This window comes from Cricetulus griseus (assembly GCF_003668045.3).
Source record: "Cricetulus griseus strain 17A/GY chromosome 1 unlocalized genomic scaffold, alternate assembly CriGri-PICRH-1.0 chr1_1, whole genome shotgun sequence".
Taxonomy (NCBI): Eukaryota; Metazoa; Chordata; class Mammalia; order Rodentia; family Cricetidae; genus Cricetulus; species Cricetulus griseus.
The window spans coordinates 176,163,794-176,189,386 of record NW_023276807.1 but is presented as its reverse complement, the minus strand read 5'-3'; the positions used below and the strand labels follow the sequence as shown (position 1 = coordinate 176,189,386).

The window sequence follows — 25,593 nt, the reverse complement described above, 5'->3', positions numbered from 1 at the left end:
AGTTGTTTCTCAGCAATGGATGGTGGCCGGGCGACTTTAACTGAGATAGTAGCAAAAGAGGCAGAAAAACTGGACAGAATCCAAGTTGCTTCAAAGGAGTCAGCAGACTGTGCTGTGGACAAGACATACCCTATGCTAAGCAAGTTTCTGTATTCTTGCTATGTCTTATTCTGAACCCCTCTATGTGCTAAGATACTAAAGGAAAGGAACAAAGACAATTAAAGGAAAAAGCCAACTCCCAGGAGTAAGTTCTGTTGGCCCATGACAGGCAGAGTGGCCACAATACACATTCTTATTTCATTCTTGTGATAACTTTATAAAGGGGAAAGCAGGTGTAATGAGTTTATTTTCACAAAGAAAATAAATCCCAAGGATTCAAAAGATAACCATGGAGCTATCCCAAAGACAAACATTTAGTAATTTGTCAGTTCAAGGTTACACACACCCTTCTTGTCTGCTGTATTGTATCTAGAGGTTATTGGGTGTAACAATTGTAATAAGCTTTAGCACTCTCCTTTTCTTGGACATCATAATAACTCTTGATATATATATCATTCATTTCAATACAACAATGTAAGCACCACTATTGCCAGTCTTATTTTTAGAGACATGTGAACTTAAGATTCAGAGAGTTTAAGTAAACTTTCAAAGCTTTCACAAATGTTAAATTCTGGAGCTAGATTTCAGATAGGATAAACCCACTCAAAGGCCATTTGCCAATCACAAAAGTAAGCTATTACAGAATAAAAACTCAAATCTGCTGAAAAAAACATTTTTCCACCTCTGCTATAAAAGCATAAACACAGAGTAATGTCAAATGCTAATTTTCTCTCAGACATTCAGTAACTCTGTACAGCTAAATGAATACAAAGAGATTCCAGATATCTTGCTCCTTGCTATTGTTAGTAATTGAGAATATATTTGTTAGCTCTCCTATCTAACCTCTGGAGAATGGTCAAGACACAAGGCCTGATGATCTTACAAACACACACACACACACACACACACACACACACACACACACACACACACTTCACACTTACATTTGATTCCTAACAACATCCTCCTAGAGTCTCCAGTGTGGTCAGGGAAGCTCCAAATTATCAGAGCCATCAACAAATCTGACTTTGTCATTTGCTCAGAAAACATAAAGCAGCATTGCAGAGCCAGCAATATTTGGTTATAAGCATTTCTTAAAGACACAAGCTATACAGTGGATTTAACAACCCACCCAGATTTAAAAAAAAAAAACAGTATTCTGAGACCTCCAAGGGGTCTTCTGTCTTTCAGCCAAACATTGCTAAACACTCTATAAAAATCACATTCAGAATGCCTCTTGTTTAGGTTTTGCAAATACTGCTTCTACTCTTCCAATGCAATCTGTCAAATTATCATCCACATAAAAGTGGAAGATACCAAGAAGAATGTAGGCCAATGGCCTCTAATGATAGGCAGAGATGCTTGGTTCCACAGAATTTACTTTGTTCCTAATGTCCCCAGGGAGGCATACTATAAAACTAAGATGACCCTGGCCTTTGACTACCAGCACAATGATGACACTGTGCTGTCCTTTTGTGTATGTTCCCTCTACAAGCACATTGACAGTCTGCCTTTCCATAGTGAAAGACAATCAGACTTTTAATTTGTGGTCATATAATTAACCACATAGTCATATACACAACAAGATTTTTACATAATTTGCAGATGGGCAAATTCATGAGACCCATTCCTACTACTGCTGCTCTGACTTCCTTGGGTAGGATGGGTCATTCTGCCATTGTGCTCCCAGAGAGTTCTGCTCATTTTTCAATAGTTATCACATGCATTCTTTACAGACATTGAACTCATCATGACAGAGGCTGACTTAGTCCATCTTCTGTCTGTGTTCTGGTATCATGCATGAAATACTGTGCTTCTAGTCAGTCACCTTCCAGCTGTTATGATGAAATACCCGAGATAAACAATTGTAAAGACAACCAGGAAGCAAATAGATGGCAAGGTGCCACCATGCCCTTTGTTGACATGTCTCCAATGACATTCACTTTTTCCACTAGGCCCCAACTCCAGAAGACTGCAACACCTGTAAATATTGCCATAGCCTGACAGTCAAACATGTGGTCTTCAGAGAACATTTCAGATCTAAACTATAATAAATACACAGTCTACTGGTAGAGGTGACACACTTCTTTAATCACACTTCCTTAATCCTAGTACTCAGAAGTGTGAGGCAGGCAGATCTCTAAGAGTTCCAGGCCAGCCTGTTGTGCATACTGAATTTCATGCCAGCCAAGGCTATGTAGTGAGACCTTAACTCAATAAATACTAACCAAACAAACAAACTACCAATGAATTGTTTATGAACTAATGTGATGTTGAATCAGTTATTAGGGATAAAATTGTTCTCTCTGAGCACAAAGAAAAAGGATGATAGATGGGCATGTGTCATGCCCCCTCCCAGAAATAAGTCTTAAAAGATGTAGAATAGTTTCTGTTGGTAAGCTGGGGACTGTGGCAATCCAGGTCCAATCAGGAAATAATCCCACAGTGATTAAATGCAAGTTTAATATTGAAAAGAATTCATCTATGATAGGAAGATAACTGTAAAGTTAGATAGAAATCTCTGAGGGATTTCTTGGACCAAGGGAAAACTATGAAGAAAGGGGAAAGATGGGAGTGGGCTCAGGCCTAAGACTGAGTCTCAGACGTCATCAAAGGAGGTAGAGTTGCTCCCTATCAATGGTGAGGAAGTTTGCTGCATTGCCTGAGTCAGGATGTTTCAGAGTTGCTAGGCAGGCATCAGTTCCTGAGGGTACTAGGAAGCCATAGCTGGTGAGTGGGCCTGTAGAGAGTTATGGCACCAGTGTAAGTTAAAGCCTAGCTCACACAATGTCCCTGAGAAGACCTACAAGAAACAAGCTTCTGAGGCAAAGGCCAGCAGAGGTCAGTGGAGCATACAGAAGGAATCAGTGTCACTGTGGATGGAAGGCCCAGAGCATGCAGTGTGTGGGCCAGGTAGGCTTCCAGGCCTAGACTGGGACAGCAAAGTTGCTGAGGTATTATCCACTCAGATGCATAACTAAGGCTGAGCACTAATACTCAAAACAAAAGTTAGAAGACATAAAGTTGGCAGCGATATTAGAAGACTAATGAACATCAATGTTATAGTTTTGGGAATGTTATTATACTGGCTAATTTTATGTCAACTTGACATAGGCTAGAGTCATCTGAGAGGAAGGAACCCCAATTTAGAAAATGTCTTCATAAGATCAGGCTATAGGGAAGCCTGTAGAACATTTTCTTAATCAGTGATTGATATAGGAGATTCTAGCTCATTGTGGGTAGTGCCATACCTGGGTTGGTGGTTCTAGGTTCTATAAGAAAGCAAGCTGAGCAATTCATGTGTAACAAGCCAGTAAGCAGAACCCCTCTACCCCCCCCCCACTTCTACACCACCTCCTGCCTCCAGGTTCCCGCCTTGTTTGAGTTCTTTTCCTGACTTCCTTTAATGATAAACATTGATATGGAAGTGTAAGCCAAATAAACCCTTTCCTAGGGGCCATGGTGTTTCGTCACAGTAATAACAACCCTGACTGAAACATTTACACATGGGAATATTTTCCTCAGACATTTTTGTTAAGATATTTTTCTTTTATCAAACCTTTGTTTGTATATTTAAAGATGTCAATCTCAACTAACCAACAGGAAAATGTAAATCAAAGCAACAATAAAATATCACCTCACCCCAGTAAGAATGGCATCAATTAGACAAAAATAATTTCTCAGAAGAAGAAATGAAAAGATTGCAAGACAAAGGTGGTGGACTCTGAAGAAACACTGCTTTCCAGACGTAACAGAACTGAGGCATGTATAAACTCACAGAGACTGTGCCAACTCATAGAGACCCATGCACAAGAGTAGTTAGCCAACAAAACCTGCTCCATTGTGGGGGGTTTTTCTTTTGCCATACTGTCATGTGCTTTTCATTGGGTTTGGTATTTTTGTCTCATTGGCTTTTTGTCTGTTTTGATATTTCTTTGCTGTTGTTTTTGGAGGATTTTGTCTTTTTAGGAAGAAAAAGGATATTAATTTGAGTGGGGAGGGAAGAGGAGAAGATCTTGGAAGAGTTGGGGGAAGAGAAAGAATGTGATCAAAATATATGGTATATAAAAATGTAATAAAAATTGTATTAAGAAACGATCCCATAAGGTAGCTTGACAGGAAAAGGTGCATTGCACCAGGCTGACACCTGAGTTCAATCCTCCAGACAGACACTTGACAGAAGGAGAGAAATAACTCCTACTGTTTATCCTCTGAAATCCATGGATGCTGGTGTGTGTATGGGGGGGTGTGTATGTATGTGTGGTGTGTATGTGTCTGTGTGTGGTGTGGTGTGTGTGTGTGTGTGTGTGTGTGTGTGTGTGTGTGTGTGTGTGTGTGTGCACATGTTAACAAATGTTAAATAGGATGCAGAGGAAGGAGAGCCTTTCCACACCCTGGTGGAATATATATTAGTATATGCCATTAGTAGAGTACACAGCATTGGTAGATTGTGCATTAGGACACAGACACACTGCTGTTGGATGGGATATTAGAACATGCCATTGGTGGACTGTGTTTAGAAAAGCCTTTATGGAAGCAGCATGGATTTCTTAGAAACCTTAGATTAGAACTACTATATGATCTACTAATATGACACTGAGTTTATGTCCATATAAGATGAACTCATCAGCTGGTATGCCCATGCTAGTGTCTGAGGCCCACCAAGGTGTTTTGCCCAAGGTTGAAAACTAGTTCATGCCAGCCACAGAGCACAATTGGTGACAAAAGCAAAGAATTAAAAAACAAATGAAAGCAGCTACAAAAAAATTTAAAATTTCCCATGTATATTGAAAAGAAATCAGCTATTTATGACTCATTGGAAAAAATACCCTTAATATTAGAATTATTGGAATAAAATATTACAATCTTTTGAAGCAAAATCATGTTCTTGTTGGTTTTCTAGTAACAATACATTGCTTTTCCATCTGAAAAAATCCTTGCTATTTAATTAATATTGTTCTTTCATTTCCCTCAATTCACCTTCTATTTCCTTGACATTAGATTTCAAATTAAACATAAGGAACAATTTTGAACATTCAAGATTTACAAAGAAAGAAACTTGATTAATTCAAAGTTTTACTCTATGTACCTACAATTTCCCAGTAGTCCTATTTCTCAATAAGAATTTGAATAATCTTTACAATGCATATTCCCCCCATCTCAAATTTAATGACTCACTGGGTTCAGAAGGAGAAATAACAGCTGCAGCTTTTCCCGCCGCGTCGTTCAGTAATGACAATGTTATACCACATTAGCAATTGTGACATTAATAAAAAGGAGCCCACAGGACTAACCAGAGACAGCTGACTGTAGTCAAATGTAGGTCAGGCTTTGTTTGCTCAGAAACTGGTAATAAATTCCCAGGTAAGTGCTCTCGTGTGTCATGCATATATGTCAGGAGCATAATTCCAACCTTACTAAATGATTCACACTTTTAAATTCCTGTAAGCCATTTTTGAATTATTGTTAAGCATTTAATTCCACTGCCAAGCCTAGAGGCTCCTTAAAATTATTAACTTATATGACATTACAGAGTGCTTTCCTGTAGGCACCACTTCAGAGCACCTTCGAGGGTTTCACATTCACCTCCTTGATCCAGAAGTTCTTATCAGGAGAGGCGAGGGAGTCACCCATAATTTACAACATAATCATGGAAGAAATGGAGCTAATGCTAAGGAAGCCATCTGTCATCACAAAGTTCTCGTTGCTGAAGCCTAACATTGATATCACAATCTCAATTGAGCCTTGCAATTGGTTTCCTACAAAGCAGTCCAAAGTCCAAATAGACATAAAGATGTAAATACTTTAAAAAGCAGCTGCTTGTCTAAGAAATGAAACTACACGTCCATAAAAAACAAATGTTCTAATCAACTGGATTGACAATGTCTTGGAGTCAGAAGCAAATCAACAGAATGGGGGATAACAATGATGCTCTTTACACAGTCAGAAATAGAACAGAACCCAGACCCATGTGAGAATTGAGGGTGAATCTCTAAAATTGTTATAATTTGTAAAGGCGCTAACTCCAAACAGTACACAATTTGATTCCATGCATAGAAGTAATAGAGATGCTCCTCACTCACCTGCTTAACCGACCATGCACTCCCACCACTGCCCTGCAAAAATGCTTCAACTACCCACAGTCCTTAGCCAGATGAGACCAGTGTCCCGGGCACTGGCTCCTCATCTCACTTGGGCCTATACCAAAGATGTAAAGATGGGTGTGGATCTCGAGCCTTAATGCTTCAAGGTGTAGCTAAAGCTTTTAATTGATGCTGTAGCTGTTAAAATGGGGCCAAAGGGAAGGACAGTGACTAATGAACAGAGTTGGGGATGTTCCAAAGTAACAAAAGATGGGGTCATTGTTGAAAAGTCAATTGATTTAAAGGATAAATGCAAAAATACTGGAGTTAAACTTGTTCAAGATGTTGCCATTAACACAAATGAAGAGGCTGCGGAAGGCACTAACACTGCTACTGTTCTGGCATGTTCTATTGCCAAGGAAGTCTTCGAGAAAATCAGCAAAGGGACTAATCCAGTAGAAATCTGGAGAGATGTGATATTGGCTGTCTATGCTGTAATTGCTCAATTGAAAAAAATAATCTAAACCTGTGACAACCCCTGAAGGAATTGCTAAGGTTGCTACAATTTCTGCAAATGGAGAGAAAGACATTGAAAACATCATTTATGATGCTATGAAAAGGGCATCATCACAGTGAAGGATAGATAAACACTGAGTGATGAGTTAGAAATTATTGAAGGCATAAAGGTTGGCAGAGGATACATTTCCCTATATTTTATTAACACATCAAAAGGTCAAAACTGTTGGGGGGAGGGGAGAGGGAGGGAGAAGGGATTGCCATCTGAAGTAAGCTTGTTCCTAATTTGAACTAATAAAATAAAATTAGAATTAAAAAAGGTCAAAAATGTGAATTCCCAAATGAATGAAAAGAAAATTTCTAGTGTCCAGTCCATTGTACCTGCCACTGAAATTGCTAATGTTCATTGGAAGTCTTTGGTCATAATTGCTAAAGATGTTGATGGAGAAGCTCTAAGAAAAGTGGCTTTGAACAGGTTAAAAGTTGGTCTTCAGGTAAGTAGAAGTCCAAGTGACAGGGTTTGGGAACAATAGAAAGAACCAGTTTAAAGATATGGCTATTGCTACTGGTGGTGCAGTATATGGAGAAGGGGGGTTGGATCTAAATCTTGAAGATGTTCAAGCTCGTGATTTTTGAAAAGAAGTCATTGTCACCAAAGATGACACCATGCTTTTGAAAGGAAAATGTGACAAAGCTCAACTTAAGAAACACATTCAAGAAATCACTGAGCAGTTAGACATCACAACTAGTAAATATGAAAAGGAAAAGCTGCTGGGCATTGACAGCACACGCCTTAAATCCCAGCACTCAGGAGGCAGAGGCAGGTGGACCTCTGTGAGTTTGAAGCCAGCCTCGTCTACAGAGTGAGTGCCAGGATAGGCTCCAAAGCTACACAAACCCTGTCTTGAAAAAACAAAAAAGGACAAGGAAAGGAAAAGCTGAATAAGAGACTCACTAAACTTTCAGATGGAGTAGCTGTATTGAAGATTGGAAGAACAAGTGATGTTGAAATGAATGAGAAGAAAGACAAAATTACAGATGTTCTCAATTCTACAAGAGCAGCTGTTGAAGAAGGAATTGTTCTAGGAGGGGGCTGCACTCTGCTTTGGTGCATCCCAGCCTAGCATTCATTAAAGCATTCTAATGAAGATCAGAAAATAGATATAGAAATTATTAAAAGAGCACTCAAAATTTCTTCAGTGAGTATTGCTAAGAATGCAGGTGTTGAAGGGTTTTTGATAGTTGAAAAAATTCTGCAGAGTTCCTCAGAAGTTGGGTATGATTCTATACTCAGAGATTTTGTGAACATGTAGAAAGGGAATCATTGATCCAACAAAAGTTGTAAGAAGTGCTTTACTGGATGCTGCTGGGGTGGCCTCCTTGCTAACTACAACAAAAGCTGTAGTGACCAAAATTCCTAAAGAAGAGAAGGACCCTGGATTGGGCGAAATGAGTGGATGGAAGGGGTTATAGGAGGTGGCATGTTCTAACTCCTGGAATAGTACTTTGCCCTTATCAGTGAACCATAACAGGAAGATAAGGCAAGTTCCTCAGCGATAACTTCAGGGAAGTCACCAGAAGAAAATGACTGAAGAAAAGGCTGGCTGATCACTAAATCCACCAGTTACTGGTTCCCATTGACAATACATAATGGTTTACTGCTGTCATTGTCCATGCCTACAGATAATTTTTTTGTATTTTTGAATAAAGACATTTGTACATTCCTGATACTGGGTTCAAGAGCCATATACCAGAGTCCTGCTTTCAACTTAAATCCCTGAGTCAATTCTACTATTCTGTTAAAGTCAGGATTGTAGCACGTATGTCACCAGTTGAGAAGTTCAGAAGTAGCCTTTCTGTGGAGAGTGAGAATAATGTGCACAAAGTAAAGTATCCAATTTTGTGACAACTTTTGTATAATAAAACTGTGTTTAAAGTCAAAAAAAAAGAAGTAATAGAGACAAGAATACAGTACGTATTGCCTGCAAGGAGGACAGCACTTTGAAGAATGGGGAAATACTCTAATCCTGTTCAGATGATGTTAAGTGCAAGCCTATATTATCCAAACTCATCAATCTGTGTACTGAGATCTACAGCTAAATTATAACTTAGTGAATAATTGAAAAAGGGTGTGCAGTTGTTATGCAAGCTTTTCACATCTATAATAACATTATATAAAGTACACTTCCTCCGTTAAATCTTTAAGTCACTCTGGAGCATTATGATGTGTTTTACTCAGAGCAAAAGGAGATGCCACCTGACTAAACAAGTGGTATCTTTAAGGAGTGAAATAAATAGGTCATTTCAGTTGACATGCATTTTAATTTCTACTACATGTACATGGAATAGACTGAGGGCTCTGTGCTCATGAATTGGAAAGATTAGAAAACTATTAATGGGCATCAGTGTAGTTGAGTACTTGAAGGTAATTTATATTAAAGTAAAGAAACTGTTGCAAGATGAACCAAAACTACTAAGTGACACAAAAATTATTTGAATCCCTAATACTCAACAGAGCTTGCCTGACTCTTAAAGAATAAACTTTGTCCCTCCCACAACAGGTATTTGGTATCTGATTGCAATGGTTAATTACTTGGGAAGTTAGATGGTTGATTGGTTGTTTGGGATGCTGGTTGTTTAGTTAGCATAGGAAATTCCACATTGATTTTCTTCACTGTACCATCTTCTCCCTTTAAAAGTCACTGTATTAGCACAGCCTGAACATTTCCCAGCATTCATTGGATCTGCCACAGTCTGACTTGACTTTTGATGTACAATCTGGTATTCACTGGTGGGCACTGCCTTTCTGGCACATAATATCATGCCACCTCTCTTTGATCTCATATCTGTTTACAAGCCTCTTCCCTGAGCAGCCCAATGGTCTGTTCCTGCCACTGGGCCATTGCTGATGGTGCCCTTGCATTTAAGCTTTGTGTTCAGCACATGAAGGTTTGCCACACCCATAGATTTCAGCTTGATGGCACAGAGAACCCCCATTTTCCCAACTCAGAGTAATCTGCTGTCTCACACTCACCACACTGTACATCTAGTTATTTTCCACTGTTTGTCTTATCTGGCCAAAATGGCTTGAACCCTAGCTTCAGAAACATAAGGCTTCAAAACTTAGCTTCCAGCAGTCTAAATATAGCTAGTTACTTCTTTCTGTGTTCTGATCCTTCATCTGTTAATACTGACACTAAGGAGGCTGATGCAAGAGGCTCATGAGTTCAAGACCAACCTAAGGCATATAATAATAATTATTATATTACATAACATGGGTATATGTTCAAGTTGCCCAACTTATACCACTGTCATTGTCAATAAATTGGGTTTATATTGAGAGAGAGAGAGAGAGTGTGTGTATACATGCATGTGTGTATATATACTTAGTCTGACTCACATTTTAAATGCTCAGCAATACTTGCCTGAAAAGCAGCTGGCTAACATAAAATAAACTCTCTAAGTCAATGAACTATTTTCTAAGAATTTAAATAACTGTAACTGGGAATGTTTTGAGGAATATGAAGATATACCAGAAGGCTGGAGGTGGAAAATTTTTGATATTTTGAAAGTAGGGTATAATTTCAGTTTTAGAAACCCCAAAATGGTGAGAAGCATGTCAATCTAAAGCAAGAAAAGTCTGGCTTAAGGGAAAAGAAAAAATAAAAACACACAAAAATTTAAAAAATGGGTAACCAATTCAGATATGTGCCAGAAATAAAAAAAAAAACTATGTTCATACCCAAACCTGTATGTGCTTCTTAGAGAACATGTGTTTGATCAGCCCCAAACTAGAAAACATCCCCCAGGGACGTGTTCTGGGCCTACCAAAGAAGACCTTGTGGCTGGAGTTTTCTTGTCTCAGCAAGTCCCAGCACCCTTCAGCTCCAAATAAACACACGGATGCTATATTATTAAACTGTTGGCCAATGTATAAGGCTTCTTATTGGCTAACTCTGTGTTAATTATTAGCCCATAACTACTAATCTATGTATTTCTACATGGCCTTATCTTACCATAGAATGTCTGGCGCATCCTGTATTCCCTGTCTCTGCATGGTGTCTCTTGCCCTCTCTCTCTGTCTCTCTCTCTGTCTCTGTCTCTATCTCTCTGTCTCTCTCTCTCTGTCTCTCTCTCTCTCTCTCTCTCTCTCTCTCTCTCTCTCTCTCTCTCTCTCTCTCTCTCTGCCTACCTTTCCCATAATTCTCGTCATCTCCTAGTCCTGCCTATCTTTCTGCCTCTACTGGCCAAACAGTGTTTTACTCAACAACCAATAAGAGAAACATATACAGAAGGACATCCCCCATTAAGACCTTGTGGGGATGAATAGGAAAATGCTGTCTACAGAGTGACAGCATGGGTGAGTTTCAAAGCATAACACAGAATGAAGAAACCCCAACACAAAGGCACACACAATGTGATTCTATTTACACGAACCTCCATATGATACTTACCTGTCATGGCTCTCAGAAGGAGATCTATGGCACCTGAAGAGCCGTGGTTGTGGGCAGGCAAGGCTGCCAAGAAACTTGGGGGCCACTGCCAAGTGACAGCATGTCCTGTCTTTTGGTTGAGAAGTGGTTTCAAAGGTGTAGGCATAATTCTGTCAAGATTTACCAAATTGTAGACTTTAGGTCACATGATTTGCTCATTTTTTAAATGAAGCAGAAATGGTTGGAATACATTTTCAAAGAGAAAATGGCATGATTGTTAGGCTATTTTTCTTATTTCACCAAGGCCAAAGGCTGCAGATCTCGTATCTGCAAACTGCACAATGTGCCTAGAGCTCAGCAGAAACTGAGAGAGGCTAATGAAACATGCTGTTGGGGCCAGTGATGGGTACGGGCCTGGAAGCAAGGAAGACAAAGGGTTGAATAAGCACCCTGTAGCATCCCAGATTCCCAGTGGCAGATCACAGTGTCTTGTGCCCAGCCTGATTAAGCTTTGTACCACTTACTTATGTGAAAAACTAAGGGCTCAGCCATCAATTCCATGTTGACTGAGCTCAGAATTTAATTTTCCAAGTCCTTGTAATTCACAGGTTGTCAGATGAAGTAGCCATGGGGGTATGAAGCTCTATGTCAACCAATGATAAACTGTAACTTGTAAAGAAGTTACCAAGGCACTGTGTTGTAACATGGTATACGGTGCAATAGAAACAGAGTGAAGATCTTGTTCTATCCATTATAATAAACTTAGTATTCAAAAGTATTACATTAAGTTTTGGGTGAGAAACTGAGCAGGGGAGTAGGTGAGAATTAGATCACAGGGGGAAGAACCTAGATCCTTTCTATCTATAAGCTCCCTGAGGAGAAAGCTCATGATCTACTGCCTCCATTCCTAGTATGACTATAAATAATGTTGTCAAAGGAAACGATGTAAGGCTTGAGTCAATATCATATAAGCAATGGAAAAATAGCAATGCTCTTTTAGCCTAAAGATTAGAAGACAGAGGAACAGGAAGAGGGTTACTGAAATGGATCTGTTGGGTGATCCAGAATCCTTATCAGTTCCTCCCCTCAAGCAGCAGAACTACATTCCCCAGCCCCTGAATTAAGGCTGAATGTGGTACTATGGTGATCAACAAAGTGAAGGAAAAATTGATATCCTGCCAATTCTGAGCCTATTTGTTTAAGAAAACTGGCAGTATTCAATGTCTATCACCTGGAAGCCATGTTATAAGAAAGCCCAAGAAACAACCAGGGCAGGGTCACAATTGGTAGAACTGAAACACCAAGCCACTAACCAAGCTGATCACTTCTGTCAAAAGTAGCAGCCATTCAGCCTGTGTATAAAGGGCTTATAAATAGTCCATTAGCTCAAACAGTCACTCTACTGCAAAAATTCACATTCTCCACTGAGTCTTGTGTGAAACTGTTAACAAAAAGTTATTGTTGTGATGTAAACTACTAACAACACCAAGTCAGTCCACATGAGGGAGTCCCTTGGAAGTGGAGCTATAAGCCAAACCACTACAAACTCACCTTTCCTACTGAGTCTTAAATGAAATGGTTGTAAGACATAAGAAGACCACCATTACTACCAGCCCTTGAATTATAACCAGAATCAGTGTGCAGAGTTACAGCCAAGGTGGTGTTGTGTAGATATTTCTTCCAAGATTAAAACCTTACACTGTGAAAGCAAGCTTAAGAAAGATGAAGTGAAGCAACAGAAAGCTCCAAAGGTCAAAGGTAAAATATTCCATCGTGTAGGTTAGCTCATCAAGCTCAGGGAGTGTCCAACTCAAAGGTTTCAGGAAGTCCCTGAAACTGACCAGATTCACAAGGTTCTTCAGTCCAAGCATAGATATTCAGTAATGACAGATGAGAAACATTCTCAGACCAAATGAGCTGCCTGGAAGAAGCAGAGACCACCTAAGCCACCTGAAAGTGTCTCAGACAAACTGTACTGGCTGTTTTGTGTGTCAAGGTGACACAAGCTAGACTCATCAAAGAGGAAGGAACCTCAATTGAAAAAATGCATCCATGAGATCCAGCTGTAAGGCATTTTCAAAATTAGTGATCAACAGGGGAGGGCCCAGGCCATGGTGAGTGAGGCCATCCCTGGGCTGGCAGTCCTGGATTCTATAAGAAAGCAGATTGAGCAAGCCAATAAGCAGCACCCCTCCATGACCTCTGCATCAGCTCCTGCTTCCAGGATCCTGCCCTGTTTGATCTCCTGTCCTGACTTCCTTCGGTGATGAACAATGTGGAAGTGTAACCCTTTCCTCCCCAACTTGCTTTTTGGTCACGGTGTTTCATCACAGCAATAGAAACCCTAACTAAGGCACCAAGTGAGTAACCTAGAAAGGACACTCTCCAAACTGTGAAGCTGCTTGCAGGTTGTGCAATGTGCTGCAGGTTTCCAGCTTGCATAAGCTGTCACCCTTGTTGGGATGGGCTTTGGTGATACTGCTGTCTTCAAGTCATATCTGCTCCTGTGGTTAAACCCTCACCCACTGTATTGGTTTTATTTTCTCATCAATTTGACACAAGTCAGAGTTATCTAAGATGAAAGAACCACAATTGAGAAAGTGCTTCCATAAGATTGGCCTTTAGGTGAACCTGTGGGGCACTTTCTTGAGAGTAAGATGAAATAAACCCTTTGCTCCCCAATCTGCTTTTGGTCATTGTTTTATAATAGAAACCCATATTGATATCCATACTGCTGTAAATAACACCAGTAAAATTCATTGGTCCATAAAGTTGGACTTTGGTGGTCTCATTACTTTGGTCAGTTTCCTATCTGGGGTGAGTACACACTGGTCCATGTCTCCCCCCACAATAGTGTCACATGATACATGTGTAACATAGTGAGTTTCACTGAGAAGTCTAGAACCATAAAAATAAGACCAGGCAGACATGCCCAGAAGAGAGTTACCGAACTCATGTGCATTATAACTTGTTTCCAAGAAATAAGCCAAAAGGGAAGATTAAGATATTCAGAGGGCTAAGACCCAACTTCCAATGTTATCGGTGTTCAAAGGCTTTATGGGATGGTAGATGTGGCATTACAGTGCCAAGGAGAAAGCCATACAGGTTGAAGAAAACCCATCCATACAATAATGAAAGACAGGAGAAAGCTACAAAGCTTTCTAGCTCCCAATTAAGGTGACACTCAAAATGGTGAAACAATCCAAACTCAGGTAATTACTTCCCCAGAGAAATAAAGGCTCAAGGGCCATGCATGTAGAGTAGAGGCCATGGGGTAGGGTCTAGGGGAGGTGATGGGACACATCTGCCAGTCATCAGATACTATGCTGATCCCAAATTTTGTGTTGGAAATGCTAATCCTAATGTACTATCAACTATTTATGGTTTGCTCAAAAAACAGGTAGCTAAAAGATTGTCTAGGGAAAACAGGAGGCACATGTTTTGGCTTAATATAGCAATATCCTTTTCTTTTTTGATTTTTAATTATTTGCATTCATGTATGTCTAGGTGTATAGGGGATGTGCCCGTGAGTGAAGTTGAAGGTGGAGGCCAGAAGAGGGAATTAAATCTCCTGGAGCTGGAATTACAGCTACCTGATGTGCATGATGGGAATCTAACTCAGGTCTTCTTCAAAAGCAGTGCATGCACTTAACTGTTGATCCATCTCCCCAGTCCCAGGATTTGCCTTTATAGTCAGAGGGATATAACCCTATGATTATGGAAACCTGGGTTATTACCAAATGGGAATCTATAGGAAAGGTGAATTCATCTGCTATTAATAACCTCGTGTTTTGAATTTGTTTCCACCCCAAGATTTTCTGACAAATACACAGCATGAGGACCAACTAAATAAATAGGTGCTCAACAGGGAAAAGTAGATTTATGGATGGATGGATGGATGGATGGATGGATGGATGGATGGATGGATGATGATGATGGATGAATGGATAGATGGATGATGGGTGGATAGACAGATGGCAATGCATTCTGACACTAAATACCTAGCAGTGCCTGTCCACAAACAGATTAAGCTGGATCCCATACAAAAGAAATTTTTAAAAATGCATTTGTGTCTACAAGAACCTGCCAACCACTTATCTTGAATGGCCAGCTATATGCTGCAGTTTTATGCTTATAAAAGTAATTTTCTAAGAAAATTGAGAAATTCATGTGAAAATTCCCTCATTTGTTCTGACTGACTGACTCTGAGCAGAGGTCACTGTGGCCTTGACTCTTGTGGCACTTAATACATTTAATACAGCACTATTCTAACTGTCATGAAGCCACAGACCAGTCCAACAGGAAGACTTAAGCAATAGAGATGCAGTGACCAGCCAGAGTCCTCATTTCCCACTGCCTCTCCTCCCAGCTCCTTTTTCCTCCCATGTTGGGCATCACATGCTTGTGCCTCCTTTCTGAAACCATGGCTAGGCAGCAGCACTTTCTAGGATTTCACATGGATGGAATTACAGCATAGGTGCTTTTCTGTCAACACAAAATTTCCTCACTCTCTGTTCGGATTGTGAAAGCCACCTATATTGTCACTGTCAGCAGCATGTTCCTCGGTGTGAGTTGTTTCTGCAGGCCTCTGGCTAATATACACTGTTCTCTCAGTAACATGACTCTTCATGGTCAAGGGCCTGTTTAAATAGACTTCCCAGACCTTCAATATATTCCTATCTCTAAGAGTGAGGCTCTGAGTTCTAAGGAGTGGTTTGCACATTTTAATAATCAGAAATTAGATTTTAAAATATACATTTGATATCACAATCTAACACACAAAATAGATCTAAAACTGTATTTATTTTTACTAAATACCTTACATTCCAGTATTATCTATTCTATGAGTTTTTAAGCTGCAGGTGAGAACCCACTAGTTTGAGTTTATGGTACATTAGAACAGAGAGAGACTGCCTACAAGCAAAAAACCTTTATCATATAGCAACACTTACAGGGATTGTGGCAGAGGCCAAGTGCCCCCAAAATGTGTCGCCAACATTAAAGACAAAAACCTGACCCCCAGAACCTATAATGTTGGCATTTTCTAAGAATGAAACTAGAGTTCCTGCATAATGGATAAGGTAAACAGAATTAATTGAAAGAAAGCTGGCGCTGCAGGGATTTCAAATAAAATTGCATTCAAGGGGCTTTCTGTGGTTCTAATTTGCCATGGTTTGGATGACTCCAAGATTCCATATGCTTGAAAACCTGGTCCTTAGTTTGGACATTGTTCTATGAGGTTGGAGAACTTTAGAGCCAGCTTTCTAGCCTCTCTCTTTTTCCTGTCCTTGTGGAAATATTATCAAGTAATTGTCACACGCTCCTATACCACAGAACTCTCTGCTGCCATTCTGTCCCCTAATGACAGATCATGTCCCTTAAAACCACTAGCAAAAATGACCCTCCCCTAAGTTGCTGCTTGCCAAGCATTTGGTCATAGTGATTTGAAAATAATATATAAGTCTGCTTTGAAAATTTGAAGTTGATGTTTTCATATTGCTTTATCTGAAAGATACCCCCTGAATAGCAGACTAAAAGACACTAACAGCATCTGGATTCTATAAACTGGAAGTCAAAAGATAAGACTAAGCAGGAATGGCTACATGCCTGTAGTCCCAGTCCTAATGAGTGATGGCAGGAGGGTCATGAGTTTAAGAGACCAGCCTGAGCTGCACAAGTTTTAAACCAAGATGGGCTATGAGACCCTGCCTCAAAAGGAGCAAAAGACCTTTTAGCAGGAAAAATGTGACTACAGCTCCTCAAAATCTACTCGACAACTAAAAGTCAAAGGGAAGTTGTGCCTAAGATGCTCTGAGCCTCGTGACACCCACCCACTACTTTTCATCTACTTCCACTAAGCAATGGAGAATTTAGACATTAGCTTCCCTTCTGTGTCTTCCTAAGAAGGCAAGAACATACTATCCAGCTGATCCAAACATTTCATCTTCTTTCCAGCTATACTTCTTATTGTAAATAATAGACAGGGGTCTTGATTAATACACACCAGTCTCATGGGTTTGATTACCTGATCTTTCTGTGCTGGATGAAAAGCCAAGGTTGTGGAAGCAATGAAGCGAGCCTGGAGTCAGACAGCATTTGCAGAGTGATGGCACTCCAGAGAGAGCTGGCATGGGCAGCCAGCCAGCCTGTCTCAAAGAAATCCCTCTCTCAACTCTGTCACTCCGCTTGTAACAACTTACTCCAAGGTTGGTAAGTGGCAAACAAAATGAAAATGTGTTGGTTTCCAAGAGGGAGGCATTGGCTGGGCATTTCTCTAGTGATCTAGAGTGAAGTACTGTTATTGAGACTGTTGATTCACCATTGCACCAGGGTTTTCAAAGGAAGATGACACAGTTTGTGTCATACAGCCTGAGAGCTACATCACACCTCATATTTCCAACCAATTTGTGGGCTTAATTTTTCGCTGTTTGGTTTGATGTCATTTATTCACTCCACACATGCTCGGTAGCACCCACATTCAATGGTCACAGTCACATAAAGGTTCTATACTCAGGGGCTGTAAGTGCAGAGAGAACAAATAATTGTGAATCACTGTTAGAAATAGTGCTATGTATAACATAAAGTCAGACCAACTCAGCTGGGGTGATGTTGCACACATACAAGTTCAGCTCCTGAGGAAGATGAGGCAGGAGAATCACTTAAAGCCCAGGAGTTTGCCCTATCCCAAAGGATATGACAGACTCTGAAGATCCCGAATGGAAGGCCTCACCCTTTCTGGGGAGCAGAAAGGGTATGAGATAGGTAGGGCTTAGTGGGGGGGGGGTAGGGAGGAGGGAGGAGGAAGAGGGAAGCCGGATTGATATGTAAAACAATCTTGTTTCTAATTTAAATTAAAAATGGAAAAGAAAAAGGCCATGAGTTTAAGACTAACTTGACCAACAAAGCAAGACCCCCTCCCCTTGTAAAAAAGAAACAAATAAAAACATAAAACAAAAAAAGCAAAATGGTGAAAGATTTCACAAAGCCCACTGGAGGAAGGCTGTGAAGAACAGCTGGAGGTCACCAAGCAGACTGGTGGAGAATGGCCAGGTCAGGATAGCATATAGGGGCCTGGGTTATATAAACAGTCATGGCAGCTCTAATAAAACATATTTGCCTTTAAATATCTGCTTTAATTTTGAGTAAATAGCATTGTGATCAGATTTGCACCTTTCAATAACCCTCCAAGCAAAGTGGTGCCTGAAATAAAGTAGTGAATTAGTGAACTGGAGACAGGTTTGAGTAAGGTTATTTAATAGTAAAAACAGGATACTTCCGGGGTTGGGAACTGTTTAGAAATTAACACAGAAAACATAGAACTGATTTTTTTAAAAAGTTCATCTTGCTTCTATTGTGCTATTGTGTTTTTTAACAAAACTGAAGTTACAGCTGATACTAACTCTTGCATCAGGACACACAAATGTTTCTGATGATGATAGAGAAATATTTTTTACTTCAAAACATTACATTTATAGCTCATTTTTAAATGTATGATTTGTTCATTTTATATAATCTTAAGACAACTGCTTTTGTAAAGGGAATACTGGTTAAAAGTGTTGATGTCTAGCAACTGTGTTTACTATGCATAAGACAATCATTCTGTTTGGGTGTCCAGTTCCCACTTACTGCTGGATTAGGAAAGCCTGAAGCCCTTCCAGGAGGATATTGGATGCCAGACACGTGGGTCCAGCATCAGCAACCAAAAAGGAACAAGGCTATCTAAGTCAGGACTGTGTAGATCCTGGGTGTCATTCAGCTTATATCACATGACACAGGAAGGTCTACATGTTCAAGCAACAGGTCAGACACAGGGTCAGTAGTCAAAAGCAACAACCAGTGAGCAAGGAGAAGGACATTTACAGAACAGAGTTGATGGGAGATGTCCTTCTGTATATATATGCTTCTCTTAATGGTTGATGAATAAAACACTGATTGGCCAGTAGCTAGGCAGGAAGCATAATCAGGACTACCAGGCCAGGAGAAAGCTAGGGAGAGGAAGGCAGAGAGGAGCCTCCAAGAGACACCATGCTGCTGAAGGAGTAACATGCTGGATTACAGGTAAACCACAGCCTCATGGCAATGCATAGATTAATAGAAATTGGTTAGTAATTACGACAGAGCTAGCCAATAAGAAGCCCTAGCCAATGGTCAACAGTTTATAAATTAACATAAGTCTTTGTGTGTTTATTTGGGGCAAAGCAGCTGTGGGACCAGGTACAACTTCATCTTCACAGAGTAGTGTCACCTACAGGGAGTCGGTGACAATGAAATGATTTTCTCTCCTTATGGTTAAGAAGAAGCCGTGCTTCTATCAAATACAGACCCTGTTCCTTATGTTGTGAGATCGAATTCTTTTATGAGAGCAGAAATAAACTCAGCCAAGCTAATTATTTCTAAAATCAAAACATAATAAAATCCAAGGGCAAGAGAAAATTGCACTTTCTTAATTATCAAAGCCTGAGCATTTCTTAGAAATTTTATGAGGCGCTAATATATATCAAAATAAAATCTCAGTAAGGTAACTTCAGTTCTGGTATGGTGATGGGGACTTGCAAGCTCCCCCCACCAGTATTATTTAAGCTTTCATTTATTTATCTGTTTGCTTTTCATTAGGTACAACTTATTCCATGAGGAATTAGGCATTTTCTTCAGGTGAACAAATGCAACACAATTCATACGCCACCTTCTTTAGCTATGTATAGGCTGAAGGTCCCTTATCCAAGGTGCTGGATAGAAATGTTTGGGATGTGGAACTCTTTTTTTCAGGTTTTAAAGTAATTGTATATGAGCAATGGTGTGTGTTCAGGCTAGGACCCAAGTTCTTTTACCTTTTGTATGTTCCTCATCTTCACTGCCTGAAGGTAGTCTTACACAGCATCATTTGAAGATGGTCTTACACAGCATCATTAGTGCAGATGTTTTTTTGGTCACATGAGGTCAGATGTTGAATTTTCCTCTTGTGTGCCAATGCTGATGCTCAAAAAGGTTGAGATTTTTAAGCATTTGGGGTTTTGAAATTCTAGAGTAAAAATTCTCTTCCCATAGTTAAGACACAGAATAAATGAATATAAAATATATTTAAATAACCTGGGTATGGTGGCACAGACATGTGGTCTTAGATTGGAAATAGAAAGAGAAGGGACACAAGTGTGACACCAGTGGACTGCACAGTAAGATCTATCTCAAAAGGAAGTGTGATGGGTAGACAATAGATAGGTAGGTAAACAGATAGATTGATTTAAATTAAAGTATTTGGATTTAAACATTAACATAAAATATTAAAATCTAAGAAGGGGAACACTTAATTTAAGGCCCCATGGACAATGTGTGTAGTTGCTGGAGGTGTTAATTTTTTACTTGAACATTTAGAAGAAAATAAAATGGCTTCATTCAAAGCAGATTTCTTTAGTGTAGTTTTACTAGATAAAACTATAGGAACAAAGCATTGGAACATCCTGATTGACATGCTACACAGAAGTGATTTTGAAGATATGGATTATCTTCTTTCTTTCTAAGGGTCCTGAGTAAAACATCAGCCTATGCTACAGTAGCTTTATGTCATGCTTTAGGGTGGTACAAAGAGAGCTGACTCCACCTCCCCTCAGCAAGCAGCCCCAAAGCACTCAAGGGCTCTGGAAGCTCAAAGTGTGGTGAAAGACAAGGGAGGAGCTGGGGAGGCAGAAATTGCAAGGCCTGTGTTGCAACAGGTGAGACTGTTGAAAAACTACCGACATTGCATTTTCTCAAAGCTTTCCCAGTGAAATAATACATGAACCCCTTTCCTTTTTTAAAACTTTGTTTCATTGTTTGAGGATATGTGCTGCGTGTAATGTGTTTTAATCAAATCCACTTCACCTGTCACCTCCAATTTCTCTTCATCTCCGCCATCACTTCCCCACCCTCAACTTCATGTCATTTTAACATAGCTTCACATAGCTTCACAGATGTCGGAACATCTACTGGAACAGGAATAGCATTTCAGGAGTTGTATCCCAGAAGAAAACTGACTCTCCCTCCCCACAGGGGCCGCCAACTGCCAATAGCTCCTCCCCAGAGGTGGGGCCTTATTAGCTCCTTCCTAGCTTCACATAGTGCAGGGACTGTGCACACACCTATTTTCTAGAGTGTATGTAAAAGTCTGGACATCATTGTTAGATCTGACTCTATCACCTCAATACAGAAGTGATTCTGCTCTAACATTTCATTTGACCTTTATGATTTATGAAAAAAGAAAAACGTATTTCCTCTGCTCCAATACTTTTGTAACCTGCTGGGTGTAGCTTACAGTTTTGTGAGACGCAGCACATTTATCGTTATAATAGTTATTTTTCTCATTGTCTTGACAAGTAGCTGATAAAAGCGCTTCGAAGCAGGAGGGATTGACTTTGGGTCACATCTTGGTGGTACAGTCCATCATGGCAAGAAAGCCATGGGAGCTGATCACATTTCACTTAGTCAGAAAACAGCATAATGGATGCTGGTACTCAGCTCACTTTCTCCTTTTTTATTCATTCTGAGCCCCCAGTCCATGGGATAGTGGCACCCACTCAGTTAAACCTCTCCAGAAATGCCCTCACTAACATATCCATACATAACGATGACTCTTTCTGTCACCCACCTGAATTCCTCCACCACGTTAGGGCTCCCAAATAACACACAGTCTTATGTTAGTTACAGTGTTGTTGGCCAAAGACTAGAATTTCTTATTTGCTAGCTCAGTCTTAATCATCAACCGTAACTACTAATCTATATATTTTTATAAGGCCTTATCTTACCAAGGACACTGGCCTCTCTTCCCAGCAATCACATGGCAACTCCTTCCTTACTACATTTCCCAGAATCCTCCTCGACTCCTAGCCCCACCTATCTTGCTTTCCTATTGGCCAACAGTTCTTTATTTATCAACCAATAAGACAAACATATACACAGAAGGCCTTCTCCCATCACCCAGAGTGTGTCTCTTAGGTGACTTCAAATCCTGTAAAGATTAATTATCATAGTAGTCAATTATTTCAGAGAGGGGGAGTGAAGTCACTGTGGTGTTTGCAAATGGCTCCTATAGGCTCATATATTTGAATGCTTGGTTCCCAGTTGGTAGACTGTTTAGGAAAGATTAGGAAGTGTGGCCTTGCTTGGATATAGTGTGGCTTTATTGGAGGAGGCGTGGCCTTGTTTGGAGATATGTCACTGGGCATTCTCTTTGAGATTTCAAAAGTCCAACTCATCCCAGTTTCAAAATTCTCTTTTTGCCATTCCCTCATGGACCAGATGTAAGCTTATTGCCCAGATGTAAGCTCTCTACTATACCTGCCTGTCTGCCACCATGCTTCCTGCCATGATGATTATAAATTGACCTTCTAAAACTGTAAGCAAGGCCCCAGTTAGATGCTTTCTTTTATAAGGTGCCTTGATCATGACATCTCTCCACAGCAATAGAACAGTAACTAAGACAGCCACTGGCTTTAATAAAGAAAAAGCTGTCAATAACAATTCCCACTCTATGTCCCAAAACTCACAAATGTAGTAGCCTTGAAAAAATATCAATAAATTTAAAGCAGTGGGAAGGAGCTTGGTCCTGTCTCAGCTTGATGTTCCATGCTTTGTTGATTCCCATGGGAGTCCTTACCCCATCAAGGTGGAGACTGAGGAGGAGTGGATGGGAGGGAGGAAAGGAGGGAGGAGAAACTGTGGTTGGTATTAAAATAAATTTTTAAGGTGAGAAAAAAAGAAAGAAATTTTATCAGATATTTAAACATGAAAGAAATTTAACAGAATAAACATCCAATGTCCCTTCTAAAAAAAAAAAAAAAAAAAAAAAAACAGTTTTCTAGCAATAGTCCTTGAGTTTACTAAAGAAAAGATAGATTCCGTAAAGCTTTTGCCAGTCTTAGTAAACATATTTTAGGCAAAAAGTCCACCTTACAGTGACAAAATAAATGATTACATTTACATAAGTAATAGGATAAGTATATAAAAATGTTTTCTTCCCCTTTTCTCCTCTTTGGACTCCTCTCAATAAAGGGCAATGCTAAACCAATGCTTTCCATCCCTAAAGTCCTTATGCTAATTCTTCTCTCTCTCTTTTTAAAATCAATTAACGTTGAAATTCCTTCAACTGTCACTTAACCAAAGGAGAATGACTGAAGCTAGAATGTATAGCAATTTTATATTCTGTACTAGAAAAATTATGTTTTAATCATTAAAATCAACTGAAAAAGACATAGCAAAACAGTGAGTCTTATCTATTTGTAGGGAATAAATAAACTTGTAGAACCTTTTGAAATGTAACAGGAGTACACCAATATCTCTATCTTGGCTATCTATTGTAGATAGATATTGTAGTGGTTCCATCAAGTATAACCACTAGACAAGACATTATCTCTTGGTCTTCCATGGGTAAGGATTGGGTGGTTGGTGTCTTTCAGGAAGCCATTGTCAGAATGTTGGCCAGGGGTGAGTTCACCAAATTCCTTTTCTGTGTCCATAGTATCTGTTTCTAAAATGACCATCTAAGTTAGATTGGGGGCAGCTACCTGTTAGGAGGTTGTCATCACATGGCTCTCTCCACACCCTGCAACATGATAATTGGCTTCCACAGGACAAATGACCCAGCAGGCTTCTGCTGACATAATACCTAGCACCTATATACTCCTGGTTCTGCCACTATTTATCCATTAAAAGGTGAGTCAGTCACTCCTTCTCACACTGTAGAGGAGAAAACAGGGGCCATTATTTGAAGGAAAGACTATAAAAGAAATTTTAGACAAATTTTATTATGACACAAAGCTTTTATTATAACATATAAGAAAATGTAGGTGGAAAGTAAGTGTTAAAAATAAAAGTTAAAGTATTAAAAGCAGTCACCTTTACATATTGGAATTGAATGCCCATGTTATCCATCTGCTTTCAATATTCTACACATTCTACATCTACAGAGCATGTCTGTTGCACTCTACCCTGAGCCTGGAGTATGTTGCTATGCAGTCTGTATTCAACCACTCTTTTAAAACTTATAAATGTTATATTTTATTTGGGAGTTTCCTATTAATAGGAGGATTTCTCTTTTCCATTTTAAAACTATCAAACAAAGTTCAAGATTTAAATTATAAAACCTCAACCCAAATGACATGGCAATGTTGTAGAATATTATTTTTAAATGTGTTACATTTGTTTGTTTATGCTGTGGAACATTTGTTTAATGATACAAAGATGTGTTGCATTTTTTTATGTTGCATTTGTTTAACTCTGTGAAGCTGTGTTACTTTGCCTGTCTAAAACACCTGATTGATCTGACAAAGAGCTAAATAGCCAATAGCAAGGCAGAAGCAAGGATAGGCGGGGCTGATGGGCAGAGAGAATAAATAGGAGAAAATAAGAGAAAAGAGGATCAAGAAGCAAGAGAACATGAAGAGGAGGATACTGGGGACCAGCCACACAGCCACACAGCCAGCCATGGATTAAGAGTGAAAGTAAGATTACAGAAGTAGGAAAAGGCCCAGAGACAAAAGATTAATGGGATAATTTAAATTAAGAAAGGCTGGCTAGAAATAAGCCAAGCTAAGGTCAATCATTTGTAAGTAATAACAAGCCTCCAAAAGAGCAAAAGAGTAAAAATGACCAACAACACAGCAAAACAGTCATTTCTAGTAATTTCCAGTAGTGATGGGAACTCACACACGATGAATTCATTCACAACTATCTTACTATATTCAAAGGGGTCATGTCAGGCAGCTGGGGGAGGAAACACATGCAGTGATTGGCAGCTGCAGGCCAGTTATCTGAGGACAAGTAAGGTACATAGCAGACCTCAGAAAGGAATTCCTGGACCAGAGGCTAGAAGTGGTCCTGTGTACCAGTTCCCAGGAGCCATGCTGGTATTCCTATAGCTGTTTCCCCTAGGCACCCCACTGTGAGCTTTCCAGAAAACAGGTCAGGAGGAAACCACTCCATGATCAGTGAAACTCAGCCCCTCCTCCTTTTGGATCACCTCCACCCAGTCTGTGCCACCCTTGCTCCCACTGAGTCCCTCTGAGCCAACCAACCGTGCCTGTTCCCTGCACAGTTCCTCTGGAATCTTTCTTACTAATACTGGGTGGCCATGCCTTAGTGTCTGAGTGGTTTTGTTTCATTATGTATTCTCAGAAGAGCTTGTAGCAGCTACAGTCTGCAGCATTTCTTTGGAGCCACTGGACTACTTGACTAGAAGAAGCACAAGCAAATGAAAGTGCTTGGGAATTCACATGTCTCACATTCACATGAAATACCATCACCACTGTGATTCACACACACACACACACACACACACACACACCACTAACCAAACTCATACTCACAAACACACCATGGAGGGCTGGGCTGGGCTGGAGAGATGTCAGTAGTTAAGAGCACTGTCTGTTCTTCCAAAGAACCCAGGTTCAATTCCCAGTACCCACATAGCAGTTCACAGCTGTCTGTAACTTCAA

General features: G+C 39.9%; 1 pseudogene; it reads left to right on the top strand.

The window, feature by feature from the left end:
* Window positions 1-5,749: 5,749 nt before the first annotated feature.
* On the top strand, window positions 5,750-8,171 carry LOC100768602 (annotated as a pseudogene).
* Window positions 8,172-25,593: the final 17,422 nt, after the last annotated feature.